The 17,885-nt window shown below is 37.5% G+C and overlaps 1 long non-coding RNA gene across 1 annotated transcript; it reads left to right on the top strand.

The window, feature by feature from the left end:
* Positions 1 to 1,719: 1,719 nt before the first annotated feature.
* LOC134935495 (uncharacterized) lies at positions 1,720 to 12,517 on the top strand. The gene is made up of 6 exons (XR_010180189.1): positions 1,720 to 1,788; positions 4,792 to 4,848; positions 6,814 to 6,858; positions 8,092 to 8,157; positions 11,297 to 11,329; positions 12,498 to 12,517. It is a non-coding gene; the product is annotated as an uncharacterized LOC134935495 (long non-coding RNA).
* The last annotated feature ends 5,368 nt before the right edge of the window (positions 12,518 to 17,885 follow it).

The raw sequence follows: 17,885 nt of genomic DNA, 5'->3' as shown, positions 1-17,885 counted from the left end.
GAGATCACTGAGTCTCCCAAGAAAAGTACCACTAAACAAAAAAATTATTGAAGCGCTGTACAGCCAGAATGTATTTTTTTTTATAAATTTTATATTATATTAAAGACAAAAACACATAAACATACAACACTAAACACACGGCCGGTGTATAAGATATTATAAAATTGTCAATTAATTCAAAGATTCATTACTACTAGACAAGCTAACCATTGGAAATACATCAAACAATACTCTCCATTCTCCAGAGAGCACCGGAATATTCAGTCCTTATTAATTGATTAATCAGTGCACATTAGTAATTAATTAATTAATCACAACTCTTTCATAGTCATCAAAAAAGACCTTGCTGGTCATCCATTATTTAGAACCACAGTTCAAATCAAGCAGACATGCAGATCGTTAGTGCAAATTGATGTTAAACACTGTCCACAGTTGTTATTCTAATACTGCATGCATGAATAAATATTAGCCTCTGCTGAAGCCTAAAGCAAGGTTACAATTGATTAGTGGATCAGTAAGAGAACATCCGTAGCAGAGTATATAGTCACAACTGATGCATTTCTAAATTAGTGCATTTTAAAACACTTGTTAGTAGATAGTATGCACTCACAACTTGATGCACTCCCTATTACCACAGGTTAGTAGATGGACACTGGAATCTTGGTTGGCTTTTTGCGCAATGATCACCCCCAGTAACTGCAGACTATACTGGGAGCCGATCCCCCCTCCAGCTACAAGGATTGCTGTATAACACTTTGGCTTGTCCGGGGTCCTGCCGCACCAAGTCCGTTAAATTGATGTCCTACCAATGGTCAGAAGGTCACAGCCCTGCATAAAGAACAAACTCTATGCGTTTCTCTTCCTCTATACTCGGCAGCTTCCTCAGGAGTAATCATTACTCCTGAGGAAGCCGCCGAGTATAGAGGCGGAGAAATGCATAGAGTTTGTTCTTTATGCACGGCTGTGACCTTCTGACCATTGGTAGGTCATCAATTTAATGGACTTGGTGTGGCGGGACCCCGGACAAGCCAAAGTGTTATACAGCAATCCTTGTAGCTGGAGGGGGGATCGGCTCCCAGTATAGTCTGCAGTTACTGGGGGTGATCATTGCGCAAAAAGCCAACCAAGATTCCAGTGTCCATCTACTAACCCGTGGTAACGGGGAGTGCGTCAAGTTGGGAGTGCATGCTATTTAATGCAACAGTATGTGCTTAGAAGAAATTTTATATATATATAATATATATATATATGTGTGTGTAAAAAAATCAAACGAAGGGCGCAAGGTATAAGTGAGATTATACAACACTTGTTTTATTAATAGCACACATATACATACATGGGGGTTTCAGTAAAATGGCTCAGTGGGTTATCAACGGTGCCTCTGGATAGCATCCAAGGAAAGAAACCACCTGCCGCCAATATCACCGCTCACGGCTCACTACATTGAATTATGTGTGCGCGGCTTCAGCTACATGGTAGAAATTTTCTATATATATTTTCCAGACCATCAAAATCCATCAAAATCTCAATAAATGATAAATTGAAAGATGATTAATAGCATATAATTTAAATGATTTTGAGTTGTTTTGTTCATTCATTAGCAGGTAGTGTATTTGATACATATTTAGAGGTATGTTGTTCGTGAGTTACTGTACATGAGCTACATGAGTTACATAAGTTCAGAAGTTATTCTTTTAATAAGTGTACTTAATATATATTTTTCAGGATGATGCCCCAGTCCTTCTCCAAAGTTTGGCGACCCTCTTATGTGAATACAAATTTGCAAAGGTAAAAATTTTATAAAATATACCGTATATACTCGAGTATAAGTCGACCCGAATATAAGCCGAGGCACCTAATTCTACCCCAAAAACCTGGGAAAACTTATTGACTCGAGTATAAGCCTAGGGTGGGAAATGCAGCTCTAGCCGTACACAGCCCTCAGTGCCAGATATGCCCTCATACTGCCAGATATGCCCCCACAGTGCCAGATATGCCCCCACACTGCCAGATATGCCCCCACACTGCCAGATATGCCCCCTCATCATGCTGCCAGATATGTCCCCTCATCATGCTGCTAGATATGCCCCCTCATCATGCTGCCAGATATGCCCCCTCATCATGCTGCCAGATATGCCCCCTCATCATGCTGCCAGATATGCCCCCTCATCATGCTGCCAGATATGCCCCCTCATCATGCTGCCAGATATGCCCCCTCATCATGCTGCCAGATATGCCCCCTCATCATGCTGCCAGATATGCCCCCTCATCATGCTGCCAGATATGCCCCCTCATCATGCTGCCAGATATGCTCCCTCCCCAAGTGCCAGGTATGCCCCACAGTGTTGTTACTTACCCCTCCGTCGATCCCGCGCTGTCTTCTGGAGGGACACGAAGCGCACAGCGTGCGCCTCTCCTGTGTCCCTCCTGCATCTTCGGCGGCCGCGGCGGGTCTATTAAAGGAAGTGCCGGTTCGTGATCAGAGGTCACGAACGGGTACTTCCTGTAATAGAAGAACCGCCGCTGCTGCCGCCGGAGATGCAGGAGGGACACAGGAGAGCCGCGCGCTGTGCGCTGCGTGTCCCTCCTTCACACTGCTCTGCCTCTGACTCGAGTATAAGCCGAGGTGGCTTTTTCAGCACAAAATACAGTGCTGAAAAAGTCGGCTTATACTCGAGTATATACGGTAAGCAGTTATATGTACCATGCTTTTGTTGTCCAAATTAATTTAACATCCTACATATTTTTTACAGGATACGTTTTATTTTTCTACCACAAGCACTGTAAGATGCAACTCTGCATTAAGTAAAGGTTATTTATTAACCACTAAAAATGTTAGTACGCAGCTTAATTTTTTTCAGTTGCAGTTATTTAACAGTAGTAAGTAAAGATTGGAACATACTGTAGCTCCACTATGAATTTTTACAGTGTGCTGATGAGGACTAAAAGTAAGCATTGCAACTATAAATGAACATCATATTTATAGACTTTGGAAATATACCATAGATTAATATGAAAATAAAAATGCAAGTTTTACATTTACTGGGAATAACAGATTCATTTAAGAAATATCAGAATACATGTACAGTATATAGTGGATGCAGATGTAAAACTAAAATCTTAGAAATACAAAGTTATTTTTGAATAGATAGAATCTAATTAGTTTTGTTCTTGAAGATACTTTAGTGGGCTTATTATTTATTTATCTATTAACAGTTTCTTATATAGCGCAGCAAATTCCATTGCGCTTTACAATTGGAAATACCAATGATATAACAAAACTGGGTTATAACAAACAGTCATAAAGGTAGGAAGGCCCTGCTCACAAGCTTACAATCTATAGGGAAATAGGCATGGATACACAAGGATAGGTGCTATCTATTGCACCAGATTGCAAAGGTTCTTGGTGGGCTGTATGATATGGTCATACAGCAATGATGAACCGGGGTCAAGAGGAAGGGAAATTGAAGAATGAGAAGACATGTGAGGATATGTGTGAACTGTGCAGAGTGGATGCAATTTGATAGGAAGGTTTATGAAAGTTATGTGGGCGGTTCTGGAATTTGGTATGCTTGCCTGAAGAGGGGAGTTTTCAGGTAAGGCTTGAAGGTTTGGAGACTAGAGGAGAGTATTATTGTGCATGGTGGGGCATTCCACAGAGTGGGTGCAGCCCAAAGGATGTCCTGCAATCATGAGTTGGAGTAAGTAATGTGTGTGGATGAGAGACGCAGATCTTGTGAAAATCAAAGAGGTCGGGTTGGGAGATATTTTAAGATAAGTGAAGTGATGTACGTTGGTGTAGTTTGGATTATGGCCTTGTGTGTGAGTAAAAGTATTTTATATTGAATACAGTAGAATACAGGTAACCAATGGAGGAACTGAGAGTGGATCTGCAGATGATGAACATCTAGCGAGGAAGATTAGCTTCGCAGCTGCATTTAAAATGGATTGTAGTGATGAGAGTATTGTTTTGGGAAGACCAGTTAGGAGATTATTGCAATAATCAATGCTGGAGATAATGAGAGCATGGATAAGAGTTTTAGCAGTGTCTTGTGTAAGGTATGGTCGTATTTTGGATATGTATTTTAGATGCATGTAACATGATTTTGAGAACAATTGAATGTGGGGAACAAAGGACAGATCAGAGTCAAGGATGACTCCTAGGCAGCGAGCTTTTGGGGTAGGGTAGATTCTCAAGTTTTCAACAGTGATAGATATATCAGGTTGGTACCTACTATTGGCTGGTTGAAACATAATTAACTCTGTTTTTGAAATATTAAGGTTGAGGTGCGAGATGTCATCCAAGATGAAATGGCAGAAAAGCTTATAGTCTGCAATCTGTAAACTATATAAAAGTATATAAATATAATTTTGTCAGGTTCCATTTATGTTTTATGTAGTAGAGCAGGAAACGCAAGCAATTTTGGGGAGAACATACAAACTCCACACAAATTGTTCATGACAGGGAATTGAATACATGACCTCAGTGCTGTGAGGAAATAATGCTAACTGCTACACAATGCATTCTTCAGTTTGAAAATAAGTATTTTGTATATGTGTATAAAGTCAGACTCATTATTGGATGTATAGTATACTACTATATATTTAATTTGGAATTTAAAATTGCAGTCATCTTTTTGGAGTCAGACTTTTTGCTTCTTAGTCCGCGAATGATACAATTGATGGCCTCATAGTTATTATTTGACATGCACATTAAATTATATTATTTTTCAAAAATATGTATTCCAATGTTATATCTATTTTACTTATTGCAATATATTTATTTTTTAGGCAAATAATAATGCAGCCCTGTTTCAGGCTTTCCTGCAAAAAGTGAATGTACTTCTGGTAAGATAACGGACTGTTTGCTTTACTATCTATGTTATATGTTGGAGATCTTACTTCTGCTATTGTTGTTTTAAGTCTTTTTCACTTTGCAAAATCAGTGAAAAGCCCCTCACATTGGCCCTAATTCCGAGTTGATCGCTAGCTGCTGTTGTTCACAGTGCAGCGATCAGGCAAAAAAGTGGCACTTCTGCGCATGCGTATGGTGCTCACTGCGCACGTGTGACGTACTTTCACAAAAGCCGATGTAGTTTCACACAAGGTCGAGCGATGCTTTTCAGTCACACTGCTGATCGCTGAGTGATTGACAGGAATGGGGCGTTTCTGGGTGGTAACTGACCATTTTCAGGGAGTGTGCTGAAAAACGCAGGCGTGTCAAAACAAATGCAGGCATGCCTGGGGGAATGGGGGAGTGGCGGGCCGAACGCAGGGTGTGTTCGTGATGTCAAAACAGGAAGTAAATAGTCTGAAGTGATCGCAAGCTAGAATTAGGTCTGGACCTACTCAGAACCTGCTCGAATATTTTTTGAAGCCGCGCTGCGATCCTTTCGTTCACACTTCTTCTAAGCTAAGATACACTCCCAGAAGGCGGCAGCTTAGCGTTTGCACTGCTGCTAAAAGCAGCTAGCGAGTGATCAACTCGGAATGAGGGCCATTGTACTAGAGATGCTAGTATGTGACTTTATCCACACGGCCAGATCTAGGGAGAGATGTGCGATGAGCGATCCGCTCAGCACACATCTCTCCCCCCACTCAGCACAGCACGATTGGCTTGTATGCAGGCCAATCTAGCACCAGCGATAGCGATGTGTGGGGCTGTGCATCGCTATCGCTGTGAGGGGTACACACGGAGTGATCACTGCTTAATAGTCAGATTGCTTAGATTTTAAGCAGCGATTGCTCCGTGAGTACCCCCCTTTACTCACTTTGCAAAATCAGTGAAAAGCCCCTCACATTGTACTAGAGATGCCAGGATGTGACTTTATCCACACAAAAATTGTCAGATGAGGCACAATGAATCCTGGCATGGAGAAAAGCAACAACTTCTCGTTGTATTTGTGGCACATATAAACAAATGTTGCCTACCCCATTTATCATCTTACATTAGCAATGCAGTTTAGTCGCTTCTATGTATTTTAATTTTGCAAATAATGGCCCTCATTCCGAGTTGATCGCTCGGTATTTTTCATCGCATCGCAGTGAAAATCCGCTTAGTACGCATGCGCAATGTTCGCACTGCGACTGCGCCAAGTAATTTTGCTATGAAGAAAGGATTTTTACTCACGGCTTTCTCTTCGCACCGGCGATCGAAGTGTGATTGACAGGAAATGGGTGTTACTGGGCGGAAACACGGCGTTTTATGGGCGTGTGGATGAAAACGCTACAGTTTCAGGAAAAAACGCAGGAGTGGCCGGAGAAACGGGGGAGTGTCTGGGCGAACGCTGGGTGTGTTTATGACGTCAAACCAGGAACGACAAGCACTGAACTGATCGCACAGGCAGAGTAAGTGTGGAGCTACTCTAAAACTGCTAAGTAGTTTGTGATCGCAATATTGCGAATACTTCGGTCGCAATTTTAAGATGCTAAGATACACTCCCAGTAGGCGGCGGCTTAGCGTGTGTAACTCTGCTAAATTCGCCTTGCGACCGATCAACTCGGAATGAGGGCCAATATTCCCATTTTGAGCAAAAATTATACTTAGCGTAGCCAAGTTACACAGGACCTGGCACGCCGAGAGGGGCTATTTGGTGTGGCTGAAGCCACAGCAACAATGGTCACATCTGTGCTCATATCTAGTTATGTGTAATCCTACATTTTTCTTTTTTTTTAACTATATACATCTAAATAATTAGCATTTTTGCTGAAGCATATAGTTCACACACTGATGGTAAAGGCTGTGGTTGGCTGTTAAATGTATAAACACTCAAATGTACATTAGATATCATTTCCTTTTATTTCTTTTTTCAGGGAAAAGTTGGCTGCACCATTGATAATATTATTGGCACAAATGTGGTAAGGAATCTATTTCAATTATATTGGAATTAACAGGTCATGAACATATTAATTTAATTTTAAGTATTTGTGTATAAACACTCTTTAGACCATTTTCAGAATGTACTATATTTAGGAAGAAATTCAACCCCATATGCCCCTTTCTTCAGGCAGAAAGTATTACATAATAGTATTTCTCCTGTACAGTATGTACCATAAATAAACTGACTTAGTTTCAGTCACACCACATAATATAATACAGTATGTTCTGCTCATTGCCTTGCTCATGAGAAAGTGGACTGTGTAGAGTAAGATCCCAGGAGGAGTTTTAGATGGGGTTTCCAATGATAGAGCTTGATTAATAATATCTGCAAGTTTGAAGAGACATAATAGGGCTTTTTAGTTTTATATTTGCAATTTTTGACTGATCTCAGAAGTAATGTAATCACTGATTTCAGATTGTGATATACCATATGTTGTGTTAAGTGAAACATTAAAATAATGCAAATTCAGGGTTATTTTGTCACCAACTTTTTTAAACAAGCAGGCTAATAGGAATGTTTCCCTATTATTGCTAAGGCAGTATTTAGCACACAAAAAAAAAAATCATCAAGTCCATCTACATGTAATATATAACAGACATGACAATTCTGAGGTATAATACTTGGAAGTAAAGCTATATTTTATATAGCCTATAGTTTAACCGTCTTACCATATTTATATCACATAGATACCTAAGTGCCAAAACAATTGCTTATTTTCAGTTACTCACAGAATAAACCATTTTTTTTATAAAGTGGAGGTTGAAACTCTGGAGTGCTGAAGCAATGAGGCATATAATAGTAGAGGAAGCATTCTACAGAGGCAATAAAGTTATACACAGTATTTGAACTGTAGATTATACAATATTGACTGTAAAAATACTTTCTTCGATGTATGATGAGTGAGACTACAATTATGAATGCCCTTGTGTGGTTTACGACATTTTTAATTCAAATGTACCATAGTTGGTAACAAAACAGAAAAACACAACAATTTGTAAGGAATCTGCACCCAATCTCTAAGTGAGCATTACCACCTCTTCACTGTATACTGTACATTATAGAATTTACAGTGCAGAAATAACAAAAACTAGAAACTTCAAGCTAACAAATTTTAAGTGACAAGCCTTATGTGTATGTGAAGCAAAATTTCAGAATAAAGGTTTGTGCACAGTATATACAGTTTACATATATTCTACCTTTTATCTTACAGGTAGTTACACTTAACAATGCAGAGGAGATTGGAGACCAAGTTGCACAAGTTTTATTCCAGTTTGTGGTAAGAAAATCTTTGATAATATATCTGACAGATATAAGTTGGTCTTCGGGCTACAAAGCAATAATGGAGGAAACGCTTAGACACTAACACAAAGAAAGAAATACAAATAGATATTACTAAATAATGAAAATCAAATTGGGACAACATGAGAATATCCAAAATGAACAGTGAAATTCAAAATTACTGTAAATATAAGCTACACAATTGCACTGACCTTGGCAGGGGAAATGACATAATATATTCCCAAAATATTATAATCACCAGGATGATTAGAAGATATATATGCCATACTGTAGTTATCATGCTGATGAAATGCAGCTCCATTGCAGGACAAGAACACATGCAGAGTTCTACGTACAGTATTTTCAAATTTGTCATAATTAACATTGCTGCATGACTGCAAACAATGGTAGTCATTCCGAGTTGTTCGCTCTGTGACGTTTTTTGCAACGCAGCGATTAGGTGGAAAATGCGCATGGCACGCAGCGCGCATACGCTAAGTAATTTAACACAAAACTTTGGAGATTTACACCAGCTCCAGCAACGTTTTTTCATCACTCGAGTGATCGTAGTGTGATTGACAGGAAGTGGGTGTTTCTGGGCAGAAACTGTCCGTTTTCAGGGAGTGTGCTAAAAAATGCAGGCGTGCCCGGTAAAACTGCAGGAGTGGCTGGAGAAACGGGGGAGTAGATGGCCAAACACAGGAACTAAACGGACTGAAGTGATCACAGTCTAGTAGTATGTCTGGAGCTACTCAGAAACTGCAGCAAATTATTTAGTAGCAGTTCTGCTAATCTTTCGTTCTCTATTCTGCTAAGCTAAGATATATTCCAAGAGGGCAGCGGCCTAGCATTGCAATGCTGCTAAAAGCAGCTAGCGAGTGAACAACTCGGAATGAGGGCCAATATACAGTATGATTTAGTTTTCAAATATCAATGCTGTAACCTGTATTGTCCTGGACATACAGTATAGCCTACCATATAGTATCACTGTTGACAGATTTCATCTGTTCTTTCAGATATCATCAGGGCATGTAATTACAGTGCAACTATACACTGTAATAATAACTGCACCACTGTATAATGTATTAAGAAAATGTACTATTATTTATGTAACACCAATGCATAATCAGATAACCAAACAGTAGGAGACATGATTATGTATTAGATATAAAAATACATTCAATTTAAGTATATTACCTAACCTTTATTTCTAAAAAAATCCATTAAAAATATATTACCATTGGCCCTTTCGCAATCAAATGTTATCTTGATCACAGCTCTTAGTGCGTAATTGTGGACTATATTGCCTTAAATAAATTACCTTAAGCTATTATGATACTCCTGATATTGAAAGTCTAAGGAAGTTTTTCATTCCAAATTTTAAGGTATTATTAAGTTCCACAATTCTGAACTTAAACTCTTTTATTCAAAAATGATTTATTACATGGGCATATGATATGCTAAATGGCACAAGAAAGATATATTGTTATGCCCTATTAAATAAAAACAACATAAACATTTCTGGCTACATTTACTATACTGCACTTTTCTTTGCTGCAGCATCTTCAGCATTTTCAGCCACTGAATTAAAGGGGTAATTGTCTTCAGCACAAAACATGCCTAATCCACTGAAGACATGGTATCTTTGAGAAGCGTCATACAAGAAATGTAGCCCTTAATTTCAGTTTCAAATACATGTACTAAATTTCTATGGCAAGTTTCACCAAATGGATTTATAATTGAAATTAGCTGTTACGACGTTTACACTCACACATATATATGTTTGTATCTCTAACCTTTAAGCTTGTAGGCTTTCTATAAATGACTGCCTTATTAGAAATCTTAATGTGTACAGTCCAGTACAACTACAGTTTCATACTTAGTATACTTTTCTGACTACCAATTGTATCTTATGTAGCCTTACAAATACTGACAATGTATGAAACATCAATCAGTCCAGTACAACTACAGTTTTATATTTAGAATAGTATTCTGGCCAAAAACTGAAAACTAATGAAATATTGAACATCCTTAAATGTTATAAAAAAATAATTCTATAAGAAAGTTTAAAAAATCCTTAGCATAGAATCATCTCTGCTGTTTTAAATAACGGTCTAGTTTAAAATAAGTCATATTTCACAGTTAATTCCCTATTTATTATTTTAATATTAGTTGTTTAAGTATGTAATGTATTCATGTTTTGATTGAAGATTGGCTATAAATGGCAGGCTAACAATGACAATACTGAAGGGCTACATGGCAACAATTACTATATTAAATTGTATAAAAACTTTGCAACATGTTAAGTGAGTTATGGTAATATAATATATTGCATGCAGTCCTGTTACTGCTATTAATGTATGTGAGGTGTCAAATATTTCATTTATTTATATGTAAGTACAATACACAAGTGATTGTAACATTTGAATAAGCTCCTGTAAATAATATGGGTGGTCATTCCGAGTTGTTCGCTCGCAAGCTGCTTTTAGCAGCATTGCACATGCTAAGCCGCCGCCTACTGGGAGTGTATCTTAGCTTCTCAAAATTGCGAATGAAAGATTCTTAAAATTGCGAATAGACACCTCTTAGCAGTTTCTGAGTAGCTCCAGACTTACTCGGCATCTGCCATCAGTTCAGTCCGTTTTGTTCCTGGTTTGACGTCACAAATACGCCCAGCATTCGCTCAGGCACTCCCCCGTTTCTCCAGCCACTAACGCATTTTTCCAAGAAACGTCAGCGTTTTTTCACACACACCCATAAAACGGCAAATTTCCGCCCAGAAACACCCACTTCCTGTCAATCACATTACGATCACCAGAAAGAAGAAAAACCCTCGTAATGCCGTGAGTAAAATACCAAACTTCATAGCAAAATTACTTGGCGCAGTCGCACTGCGGACATTGCGCATGCGCGTTAGCGACTAATCGCTCCGTTGCGATAAAAAAATAACGAGCGAACAACTCGGAATGACCACCCTTGTTAGAGTAATGAATTCTCATGTTATCACTGCTGAGCTGAACCTGCATTTCTGTGACTTGTATAAAAGCATGCAGCCTATAGGTTTTTGCTTTTATATTGTTATGAACGATCCTGGTAATTAATTCTCATGTATTGTTGTGGTTCTTTTCTTATATTAGAATGGCATCATTGCAAAAGTGGTTAAAATTCTGGTAAGCAGAACATTACTATACATGATCTACTTATTGTATTTTTATTAATTGTTCTACTATCACTCTTCCTGATCTGAAATGCCTATTTTATTGCTTTTTCCACACATAACTAGAAATGTAATTTTAATTTCATGCCTGTATAAATGTATTGTCTGCTAAGCATATATTACTGTTTTTTAATCTAATATAGTGTTTGAATACTTATCACTCACTTCAGCTGATGGAGAATGGCAGTGTACTTTGGCACTTGTTCAATATAAGGTTGCTGACTTAAATGGGTTTTTTCTTCTCAAAAACATACTTGAAGTCTTCAGATATTAAATAACATAATAATTACCATTATGGCAAGAATATATTTTTGCTTTCTTCTTCTAAATTAATTGCTATACTGTAGTTATCAAATCAACACAACACTTTCTTATGAACCAAAATAGCCAGCCCAACATAATGTGTATGGACTTACAGTGATGTACTCCATTATTGACACCACTGTGTACTAGTATAACAGTACAAGGCAAAAAAAATTATGTAGCAATACTCAAAGATCGGGCAATAATTGGTCAGTACAGATTTCTTATGAGTGGTTATATATACTATTGGCTTAATTTATTATTATTATTATTATTATTATTATTATTATTAACATTTGGGTGTCTATTTACTAAGTTGAGTAAAGCCTTTTCTAAGATGTTTTCACTGTACTTTCAAAGTTTGAAACCAAAGAAATCAGACACAGCAAATGTGCACAAAACTAACATACAATGACAGAGTATACCTATTTACACACTGCAGTAAGTAGGAGAAAGAGTTGGTAATTGAAAGACAGGATTGTGTTGGAAAAAGATTATATGATATTAGACAATCCATTTACAAAATGTTACATAATAGGTTTTACAATTTGTATTAACATTTCAGGAAATGATTTGTAGAATAATACTCAGAAATTAGATTTAGGAGCTGCATATATTTTAATTGGTTGAAATAATAATAATAATAATAATAATAATAATAACAACAATAATAATAATAATAATAATAATAAATGCAACAAAACGTTAGTAAAATTAGCATAACTTTTATAAACAGTGTATTACATTTTATACTTTCCTACTTTTGATATGTTTATGATAAGTGATTATTCATATGTTGTTTTTTCCCTCTTTTTTAGGATTACATTCCATTCCTGAGTGACATAATCGTATGTAATTTAACATTCTCCACATCATTTAGTGGTATTAAAAAAGCCAGTTAGAAGGTGGGGGGGTTAAATAGATGAACAGAGTTTAGATGGCAGCATAGATGAGCCTGGAAAGGGGGCAGGCTGACATTTGTCCCATGGATTGTTAGAGCTCTGCCAATTTGGGTTAAAGTTTTTCTGCATTTATATGCCTGCCAGCTGGGAGGCATGCAGAAGATACTCCATGGACACTTCAATGGTGTTTATAACAGAATCACAGTAGCCTGGCAGCATCCTTTGCCTGCTACTCGTCTGCCACATTCAAGCAATGAGTGACCGTGCTATTATCGGGTATGGCAGGCTCCAGTATTAATTAAATCTTAATAAAGAAGAGTTATGTTTAAAAGGTAAAAAACAACATAAGTAGCGATTAAGAAATTGTCAGGTATTTATGAATAGGTCCAGTACTAAACTGTATTTCAAATGCTAAAGACTACTAATGAGTTATTGCTTTATTATTTAAAATAAAAAGATTTTATTGGGTTTTTTAAAGATCATCAAACAAATTGTAAGGTGCTCAAATTGCAAATCTAGCAAGTAAGCAAAAAGGAAAAATAAATTATATTATACATTATGAGAATATGGCATATTGACCCCAATTGTTACAAAAGTTTATAACACCTTTATTAATGTGTGGCAAAGTAGATTTCTGTCAAAGGATTGCAATCATAAATTAAAAGGGAAGTCCAGGTAAAGATCATTTTGTCTCTCCAGGAATGGTTTATGTAGGGAGGTAGGGATTGTGTATATTAAATTTAAATCAATGGAATATACAGTTGTGTTCATAAGTTTACGTACCCTAGCAGAATGTGTGATTTTCTGGCCATTTGTCAGAGAATATGAATGATAACTCACAAACTTTTCTTTCACTCATGGTTAGTGGTTGGGTGAAGCCATTTATTGTCAAACAACTGTGTTTACTCTTTTTAAATCATAATGACAACAGAAACTACCCAAATGACCCTGATCAAAAGTTTATATACCCCAGTTCTTAATACCATGTTTTGCCCCATTTAACATCAATGACACCTTGAAGTCTATGATAGTTGTTTATTTTCTCAGATGGTAAAGCTGCCCATTCTTCTTGGCAAAAAGCCTCCAGTTCCTGTAAATTCTTGGTCTGTCTTGCATGAACTGCACGTTTGAGATCTCCCCAGAGTGGCTCAATGATATTGAGGTGGCCACTCCAGAACCTTCACTTTATTCTGCTGAAGCCAATGACAGGTCAACTTGGCCTTGTGTTTTGGATCATTGTCATGTTGGAACATTCAAGTATGTTCCATGCGCAGCTTCCAGGCTGATGAGTGCAAATTTTCCTCTAGTATATTCTGAAAACATGCAGCATTCATCTTACCATCAATTTTGACCAAGTTTCCAGTGCCTTTGTAGCTCACACATTCCCAAAACATCAGCAATCCACCTCTGTGTTTCACAGTAGGAATGGTGTACTTTTCATCATAGGCCTTGTTGACTCCTCTCCAAATGTAACATTTATGGTTGTGGAAAAAAAGTGAAATTTTTGATGGTCTACCTGACCGTGATTTGGTTTCCACAGAATCCCTCATTTTCCACTATCTTAATTAGATTTTGAACACTGCTGATTGGCATTCTCAATTGCTTGGATATCTTTTTATATCCATTTCCTGTTTTATACTATTCAATTACCTTTTCCCGCAGATCCTTTGACAATTCTTTTGCTTTCCCCGTGACCCAGAATCCAGACACGTCAGTGCAGCACTGGATGAAAGATGCAAGGGTCTTTCAGGAGTCCAGAAACTCACTGCCTTTTATACACACACACACTGATTACAAACAAACAGATCACAGGTGAGGATGGTTACCTTTAGTAGCCATTCAAAACTGTTTGTGTCAACTTGTGTGCATGTTATCAGGCTAAAATGTCCAGAGTATGTAAACGTTTGATCATGGTCATTTGGGTAGTTTCTGTTGTCATTATGATTTAAAACGAGTAAACACAGTTGTTTGACAATAAATGGCTTCGCCCAACCACTAACCATGAGTGAAAGAAAAGTTTGTGAGTTATCATTCATATTCTCTGACAAATGGCCAGAAAATCACACATTCTGCTAGGGTATGTAAACTTATGAGCACAACTGTATTAGGTTAAACTAATAGTTTAATAATGCCTGGATAGTACATTTATTATATTGTTAAGAATATTAGTGGGGATGCAAAGACAAACTATTAGGTTGTAGATGGCATGGGTCGGTTCCTAATTTACATTATAAACACTTTTTTGTAGCTGGATATACAATGGTAGTACAAAACAGCATTTCCAATATAAACGGGCATTAAATGGAAATATTGCACCATAAAATTTTTTCATGTAGCAACATATTTTATGAATGAACAGTAATAAACAATGTACCAGTGTAAATTATTGAAATGGTTTTCTACCACAGAATGACAAAAATCTTGCTACTGACATCCAGATCCTTGCATGTGGAGTGATGGTAAGAAAACTGTTAAGTGTAATTGTATTCTAATTCTTTTCAGCAAAGCCATTCTCAGAATGTGAAGGAGAAATAATAAGACATCTCAGAGCTATCACCTAACAATGTTTATCTTAGTATTACATTAATAACAAAAGTCAGACTGCCTGTGTCACTTAGCTACAGTAATGTCTCTACATCTGTACTGAGGTGCTGATTCAGAGATTGACGCAGATCACTGCATATGCATCAAGATCTGCGTCCATCTCCTTACATACTGGGGGCAGCTCATCATGAGGCAAGGCCACCCAGCTTCTGGGTGGTGCCACCTCTCGATGTGTCTACAATGTAATTGCAGACATATCAAATTAAGATTGACGCCTGAAGCACTCAAGCGGCCTGCTGCCATTCTTTTAATCAGAACAGCTGCATGTTCTGTCACACAGCCACCCCTAAAATGCACCCACGATGCCCCCTAAATGCCATAATGCTGCCCCCCAAATGTCCAACACCGTCAACCATCTTATGGCTGCATCCTTCCCCCGCAAGAAGGGTCGCACATGCACACTGCACTCAGTGTGCGTGCACAGACCAGATGGACAAGGATGCTGCAAAGACTGGCATTAACTATAAGTTACCCAGAACATAATGACACTGTTGTATTTACTGTATATTTTTTACTTGTCTATTGTATCTAATATTGGTGTAGTTTCCCACACCTGAATATGTAACAAAAGTGTAAAGTTTTTAACAGATGAATGTTCAGTTTATACTGTTGCCTTTATAATTGATTGTCATGCAAAGTTTTTTCTTTTCCACTATTTCTAGGAAGAAGTAATTCAGGATGTGGACAAGGTCCTGGTAAGGAAACATTTCATGTTTAGTTTTATACGTTTACTCCCTTTTTTAAATTATCAATGTACTTGAATAGAAACATACAAATTCACCACAATAAATAATCCCTCCAAACAAAATTTCAAGGGACATGCGACACTGTACAAGTGCATACAAGTGATAACAAGAAACATGAGTATAGACTAGTACAGACAGTATATGAATTCACAGTGACACAAAATGAATGTGTGCAGGTAGAATAATTACAGTATGTAGAAAAGTTTGAGTGCAGAGGACTCTGCCCATACAAGCCTAGAATATATACTGTAGGTGACATGATTGTTGTGAATGGTAGACAGGAATTCTGAGTGAGAGCGCAAGAAGTAGTGATCAGTGTGGAGGTGATATGGCAATCATTAGCAAAGCAAAGAAGATGGGATGGAGTACGTGAGTGAGCATGGAGATGTGAAGAAAAGCTGGATGAGAGGTTGAGAGCTTTGAAGGTCAAAGAGAGCAGTTTCAATGTAATTCTGGGTGGTATAGAGAGACAGCAGAGTGACTAATATGGAACCAGAGGTATAGCAAAGAGAGAAGAAAATGATGTGGGCAGCAGAGTTGAGGATAGATGGAAGATGGGTGAAGGAGGAGTTAGGAAGGCCAGAGAGGAGCACATTACAGTAGTCAAGGCATGAAATAATGTTGACTGGATGAATTTAGTAAATTCGAGGGTGATTAAATGTCTAATTCTGAAAATATTGAAAGAAGTGAAAATGGTAGGACTAAGAAAGGGATTATAACATGGGAAAACAGGAAAGGGCAGAGTCGACAAGAGCACCAAGATATTGGACACTGGGAATGGAAATGAGTGAAACACTGTCAAACAGATGGGGAGAGGGGGAGAAAGATGACATGTTCATTTCATTGGAGATGGATTGTATTTTGGAGGTAAAGTGGGTGGCAAAGTCAAACTTTCTGATGAAGGAAAGAATGGGAAGTGGAATGGAGAGAGGAGGGAGTTGAAGGCAGAAAGTCTGCTGGCCTGTAAGACAATGAGGACATTGAAGTATAAATACATAAAACTTGCTTTGGTGATTGGGAAAACTACATAAACTTTGTGCTGACACAGTAGAAAAACAATTAATACAAGACAGCATATTAAGGGGTATATTCAATTAGTGTCAGATCCTTTCCGACGGAGAGGATCCAAAACTTCACTATTCAATTTGCGGGCATTTCTGACATGTTGTTGCCCATTTTCGACAATGATGATCCGACTTTTTTAAATTCGAATTGGCATTGTCGAAAACAGGCCAAAACCCTGTCGGAATTGCCCACAAATTTGACAAAATACGTGGATCGGGCGGCGAATTCGTTGATCCACCTGTTTTTCGACATGTCGGAATTTCTGACAAGTCAAAAAAAATCCCTTTCACTGAATATAGTAAATCAAAATTCGCCCTAAAAACGGCAAAAATTCCAACAGGAATTGAGTACCTCTTTAAGTAGTGTATAGCACCAAAACTAAAAACTAGTACACTTTAATGCTGTCTGTGTTCTCTCTGGTATCTGTATTTACAGTGTTTTCAGATGTGCTGATTTTATTAGACTTTAGGTATTTTACTTCTACTTTCTAAAGTCATTGTTATTATATTTATTGTAGAGGTTTATGGGAAACATCGCAGGAAATCTGGCACAAAAACAATAAGTCCTAGGCTTGGTCTTTTGTCATCAAATCCAGTTATTTTGTAAGTATATTTGTGTAAGCTATATTTGTATGTTTATTTATGTTTATTATAAAATTAAGTATACTTTTTTAGTATTTCTAATTTTTAGAAATACAAAAAGAAGGTTAAACTTTTGTTCATTGTCCCTTTTCGCATAATAGTACATAGGGGAAATGTAATAGGGCATGAGAATCAGAAAGTGAGAGATTTTGGGAGATTTCTCCTGGGTTTTTTTAAGTGGCAATCATTTACATCACAAAATCTATCTTGTTTTGTTATTCAAATGATTGCCACTTTAAAAAAAAGGA

Source organism: Pseudophryne corroboree, chromosome 6 (genome assembly GCF_028390025.1).
Source record: "Pseudophryne corroboree isolate aPseCor3 chromosome 6, aPseCor3.hap2, whole genome shotgun sequence".
In the NCBI taxonomy this organism is placed as follows: Eukaryota; Metazoa; Chordata; class Amphibia; order Anura; family Myobatrachidae; genus Pseudophryne; species Pseudophryne corroboree.
Note: the sequence above shows the minus strand (reverse complement) of the source record. Positions and strands in the feature narration are given on the sequence as shown.